The sequence below is a fragment of the Dendrobium catenatum genome, unplaced genomic scaffold (genome assembly GCF_001605985.2).
Source record: "Dendrobium catenatum unplaced genomic scaffold, ASM160598v2 fragScaff_scaffold_1061, whole genome shotgun sequence".
Taxonomy (NCBI): domain Eukaryota; kingdom Viridiplantae; phylum Streptophyta; class Magnoliopsida; order Asparagales; family Orchidaceae; genus Dendrobium; species Dendrobium catenatum.
Window position 1 is genome coordinate 1,280,702 of NW_021319523.1, and position 6,422 is coordinate 1,287,123.

Consider the following 6,422-nt stretch of genomic DNA (forward strand, 5'->3'; position numbering starts at 1 on the left):
ATAATGCTATGGATCTGCCAATAGTCAAAGATATTAATCGAAGGTAAAACTTGCATGATGAAGAAAAATTACTTCTTTTATTAATTCTCTGATTTCAACGAAGAGTTTTAGTGACAACCCTTGTTTTTATTTTTTAGCTAAATTTCCTATTTTCAACACATTTAACATAAAACAATGGTTACAATTAATAGATATTATTCTCACCCTAACACGATTTGGTAACAGTTGATGTACCACATATACATACAAATTATACAAAATTGAATGAGTAATGGTATTAAGGCAAGTTGGGATTCCACGTAGTCACAGTAGCTATAGGGCACATCAAACCCAACAAATAATGTCAAAATATGTTAAATAACTATCATAGTGTCATTCATTGTGCTCCGCATATCTTATTTAGTTGATAGATTTCAATCATCGTCCTTGAACTCTCTTCAATCAAGATAACGTGGCTGAATGCCACTTCCTTGGCATGTGGTGCACGTTAAAGCTCCAACACCTTCACAGTTGATGTATTGGGATACTTCACTTTCTCCTCCGCCAACTATTGCAGTTACAGTTCCTTTTCATGTGCAAAACCTGCATTGCTTAGCTTTGGATCCATTACAGGGGAAGCAAGGCTGTGTATTCTCTCGCTTAGCCGCATTGTCGATCCGGGTATCATAGAAAAGTGGGATTCCTTTGCCGAAGGCAACGCTGACAACGCCGACGGAGATGGCGACGACCGTGTTATGGTCGAGCTCTACAGCCCTAATGCGGTGATAGGAAGCTTGGTGGCGGCTTCGTCCGAGCTTGAGGGATTGAGAGAGGGAGAAGTTATTTTGAAGAAAGCATGTAAGAAATGATGAGCACAGACCTTGGATAGTTGGTGTCGTAGCCATTCTTCAGAGAGAGCTTTAGTGTTCGATTTCGACTTCTTTCATCCCAACATGCCGCAACAAATTTTGGAAGTTCCAACGGCTTTTAGCGAGGAGTTCCAGCTGCAAGGAGTTCTAACAGGGAGCAAATGGAGAAAGTTTGATGGATATTCCAACCGGATTGAAGTTGCTCAGTTTTCTTCATCTTCGATGAAGTCAAATATGAAAATGCAGTAATTGGGAAGATGTGAAATAAACGAATTAAATTTTTCAAGAAGACGTCGAGAAGTCGAATGTGAAGAGGTGGTGCGCTAGATGTGAAATAAATAAACGAATTAAATCTTCCAAAAAAATAAATGCGAAGAGGCCCGGAGTGAGAAGAATTTATCAAGAAGTTAAACAGTCAGAAGAAGTCGTAGGAGCTCAATGGTCGAAACAATTGGCGAAGATACGTTACCGAAGAAGATGGCAGAGACGGGAATAAGAAAATTTACGGTAGAAGCGAAGAGTCGCACCCAAATACCAAGCAAAAAGGGAAATTTTGGAAGGCAAAAGGCCTAGGCGACGCCGGTTAGAAGAAATGTTGTTGAAGTTATAGAAATTGAAGAGACTGTAATAAATGGGAAAGGAATCTACTAAGCCGAAGAGTTAAGAGAAGAAATCTACTTTGATAATAAAATAATAAGCTTGAATTAGAGTGGTATCCAAAGGGACGCTCGAAAGTGAAACGCTATGCACTGAGATAGTATAGATGTGAATTTTTTGATTTATTAAATATTTGTAATAGAATGGACGGCCAAGATAATTAAAAAATAAGTAGAATGGATGAACAAGATTTGTCGGAGGAAGGAAACTCAAGCCCCTTTTATAATAGTAGTATAGATATATGCTATGATTGCAATATAAATGATTATACTCAACTAAACTTAGAAGACCTATATTTAGGATTCCATTAATAAACACTCTATCCTCATGGTAGTAGAGAAACCATTGCACTGTCTTCTACCAAGGATGAGAGCATATGCTTCTTGATCCAAGAAAACTAACAGCACACCTTTCCCATGAACATGGAAAAACCAATAACATGATTATAATAAGGGGGTGCCTTTCAAAATCTTCTAAAGCTTTGGTATAAGAAAAACACCAAAAAAAAAAAATCTCTATAATATAAGCATGCAAGATATATAATATAAATTAATATTCAAAATTGTTGCAGAAGATTGAGTGACTAAATAATGATTTGAAGAAGCTTTACTTGATGAATGCTATGAGTTTTCCCAAAAATCTTTCAAACAATTGGTACAACTTTTCAAACCCTTCGTTTTGTATTCTCATAGTTATTTTTATTCTCTTGGAAGTCCTATATATAGCCTAAATAATGATTTGAAGGGGCCTGCTAACTCAAAAGTCATTATGATATTATTATTATTATAATAACTAGAAGAAGAAGAAGAAGAAAAAATAAAGATTTAATCAATGCTATATAATAAAAAAACAGTTATTAGGATTATAAATAACAATGGTATGCAAATTTGAATCATAATACCTAACTACATAATTAATGACAATATTAAACGTTATTACTTAATTAACCTCATATCATTTAAATATAAAATTAAGCAAAATAAATTGATGTTTTTAAATATTAAGTATTATTTGTAATAGTCAAAAAATATTTCTTGACTAATTATTAAGCCTTTTAAGTTTTAATTGCTTTCATCTACTTTGCATCCATAGGTAAATCAAACTCAATCAAATACATTAAAAATAAATGAAATACTCTGTACGCTTGGAATTTGCTCATCCATGAATATTCATAATCTTTATTTAAAACTTGTTTTGAGGTTACGTAGCTGAGAGATGTATGCCAAATCATCATAGTTTGGCAATTATTGAGTTATTTGCAAAATGCTTATCAAATAGTTAGATGACACCATTGGATTATTTTTTCATCAAAATCATTGATGTCATATCACATATGATTGAAAACATAAGTTCATGGTTTTTATTGTATAGCTACTTGAATAGAATGAAGATAAAGTGTTAAACACCCAAACATATTTTGTTCAATGGTTGAAATTTTATTAGGAACTTTAAAGTTAAGCATTCTTGTATGAGAGCACTCATGGGATGATTGATCTTTTGAGAAGTTATACCAAATAAATAAGCCTAAATCCATTAGGCTAAAATATATAATATATTGATGTTTGAGAGTTTGGAAAGTTAAAATGGTGTGTGCCAACTTGGTAAGTTATGTTGATGTAACAAAACTTTGAGATTAGCTGGCCAAATAGAACAATTACTCAATAGTTGATAGTTTAAATTGTTATTAAGGGTATTTTAGAACAGTAAACTAGTTAGAAGATGAGAATTAAGTACCATGCAAGTCACCTCTTAAAAGTGTGCTTGGACAAAGTGTTGTATGGTGGGAGCCACCTCTTGGTGGTTGAATTTGAGCTATGTTCAAGGGTATTGAAGAGGTCAAAGGACATAAATCATTGAAGTGTGGGAGATTGTGAAATCTCTCAAGTAGAATGATTCAAGGCATATTTTGGTATAATGATTGAAATATTGTTAGGGACTCTAAAGTTAAGTGCCCTTGGGAGGAAACATTACTTTGGGATATTACACCAACATATGAAATTGTGAGGCCAACATACTAAAGCAAAAAATGTCATCATGATTAAAAGCTTGGGTTGTTACATCAACATCTCTGATTAGGTTGGGTTGGTTTCATTCAAAATTGCTTTCTGAATTGACTCTGTTTGATTTTCACTATTATTTAAATCAAAACTAATCCAAGTTTCCCTAGAGCCATGCCAAAAAATAACCATATATATCAATTAGGTTTTGTTTTAATTCTAGTGTTCAATCACGTCATGGTTTTGATATTATTGTAGTTTGGTTTGTGTCATTTGAAGAAGAAGAATACTTTAACCTTATCTATGGTTTCATCTAAGATAATTAAATTTAATTATTTAATCTCTTCATATTAACATATAAATTAAATATTTAATTAAAAAATATATTTGTACTACATAATTATTAATGTTTATGTTCTAAGTAATTTGGAAATATAATGACTTACCAATTTCTCCTCAAAGATTGTATAACTTGCATAAATCTAATAAGATTATAATTTTGGCTATATGAGTCTTGTTTTATTGAATTTATTAGAAATACTCAAATACTAGTTTCATAAGCTTGTAGACTTTAGTTTGGATCAATTCTAGGTTGCCAAGTAGCGGAAACAAGAATAGATTGAATATACTAGTTTAACATATGATGGGAATTGGATAGGAACAATGACTTTTGAGAGCATTCCAAACTAATTGGTTTGATTCGGGTTGAATGAACTGTCTATGTATTTTTTGCTCACCCCTATTCCCATCTCAATCTTGCTACTTGTTGAGCAATATTAACCATATAACATCCAATGTCTAGTATGTGTCAATTGCAATCGATCAACATAACATAAACAGATCTTGAGGTACATTACAGAATTCTTGGCCTTAAATAACAATTGAGCTCAAACCTATATGGACCTTCAAAACCCTAACCCCGACTCTGCACTTGACTCTTAAAAATTTCAAGAGAAAGAGCAAGGGAAAGAGAAGAAAGGATGAGTTGATTGGGTATCAGCTTTCGGGCTATGGGAAGGAAGAAGAAAGGCTTATTCCCTGTAAGAGATTTCCTTTTCCCTTTGGACCCCTTTATATTTAAAATGCCTTATTTTAAAAAATTTCACAACTCTCGCCATCAAATACATTACATCAGAAAAATGAAAATCTAGACTCTTCTATAGGATTATTCTAAGCATTTATAATCAAAATCATTAATGCAGTTATAGGGTTTAGGGTTAGATAAAGAGGGAAAGAGGGGAGCGGTTAAGGCATGAGAGGGAAATTTGAATAAGAAATTGAATTGGGGAATTATTGTATTAAATAGTAGTTGTTGAGGGTTAGGGTTATGCTTGATTATTGTTCTCATTATTGTTCTCTTGAGGGTTTATTCTTGGTGTCTTAGGCTCTAGAGTTATCTAGAGATTGAGAGAACGATTCTCCTCTTGAATTGAGGATCAATTGTATCTTTGCTTTCGTTATTTCTATTAGTTCTCCCTTTTGCAATAAAATTACTGTTTGGAGAGTTTCCATAAGATTTTGTAGGAATCGTTTGCGGGTTTTCTCTATCTTTGTTAGGCTTTACTTGATATATTCAAGTATTTTCTATCAAAGTGATCTAATTTGAACAGTGTGGAGAGTTGGATGATTTTTCTAATCTTGCTTAGCAATTAATATTTTGATGGAGAGCTTAGCCTTGTAGTATTTTCTCTTTATTTGTTTGAATCCAACAATAGGCTCCATGATTGTTATGTTTTTTGCTGTAGGTTGAACAATTAGGATATCTTTTTGTAATATTGCCCTGAACTCTGATTGTGGTCAAGTGACTTCTTCAAGAAAGATTGAGTTCAGGTGTATTTTTGGATTGCTGTTTTTAACTGGTACCACCTTTTATAATTAGCATGTTTAAAAGCTTTTTTCCCTCCTTGGTTCGAGGTGTCTATGCATAGCTTTAATAGGTTTATTCCAAACTTGCTAGGCCAGAGCTACCCCGCCACACCTGATTCCACCGCCGCTCAAATTCCACCCACTTAAGGTTTTCTTTAGAAGTGTCATCGTTGTTGGTGTCCAGTTTTTTCACCTTCATAAGCCCGAGTTGTCTACCAAATTATAAATTTATAGGACTCAACAAGTGTTACTGCAAGAGGATACATTAAGGCTTAATTTGGGACGACTTTCTTACTGCTTCTTAAAGCAGCTTTCTAGTACAAAATTTTGAATCTTTATACTAGAAAGCTGCTTTAAATATGATTAGAGAGAGTCGCCTTAGATGGTTTGGTCACATTAAACGGAGGCCTTCCGATGATCCGGTTAGGAAAGTTGAGGTATTAGATTTGACTTATGTTAAGTAAGGTAGAGGTAGACCTAAAAAGACTTGGTTAGCAGAGCCCTACACAGGGTCCTGGTCGAGTACCCATTGGGTACCCATGCTCTGTGCGAGCTGACTTTGCCCACCCACCCCCACTCATAATATTTTTCAGGATGAAGTACCCACCCATACCCATGCATTGCTTGACCTTAGACGTAAAAGAAATCCTGTAAAGAATTGAAAGGTAGAAGGCAATAACATAATAAATGTATTTTCATATTTCCCAAATGCCTGTAATACAAAATAAATGGTTTTTATATAATGATGTAGGGGACAAGTTGTTAAAGTGCAGCAAAATATGTTATATGAAGCTTGCGGTGCATTGGACTAACGTGTTAATAAGCCGCATAAGTCATCATTCTATCGGTAGAACAATTATGCCATCATCATCATCTTCATCGACAACTAAGTTAAGGCCATGGCCGTACTTGATCATGTATGCCTTCAAGTTCTCCTTGGCCTCGTCAATCTGATCAACATTGATGCCCAACCCATGCAAATGCATCTTCATGATCAGGTCGAGCATCATCGTAATGACATGGATGGGCTGGAGCACGAACTTCTCCTCGAAGA

The 6,422-nt window shown here is 34.2% G+C and overlaps 1 pseudogene; it reads right to left on the reverse strand.

Annotated features, from left to right (window-relative positions):
• Window positions 1–298: 298 nt before the first annotated feature.
• LOC110110722 lies at window positions 299–2,490 on the reverse strand (annotated as a pseudogene).
• Window positions 2,491–6,422: the final 3,932 nt, after the last annotated feature.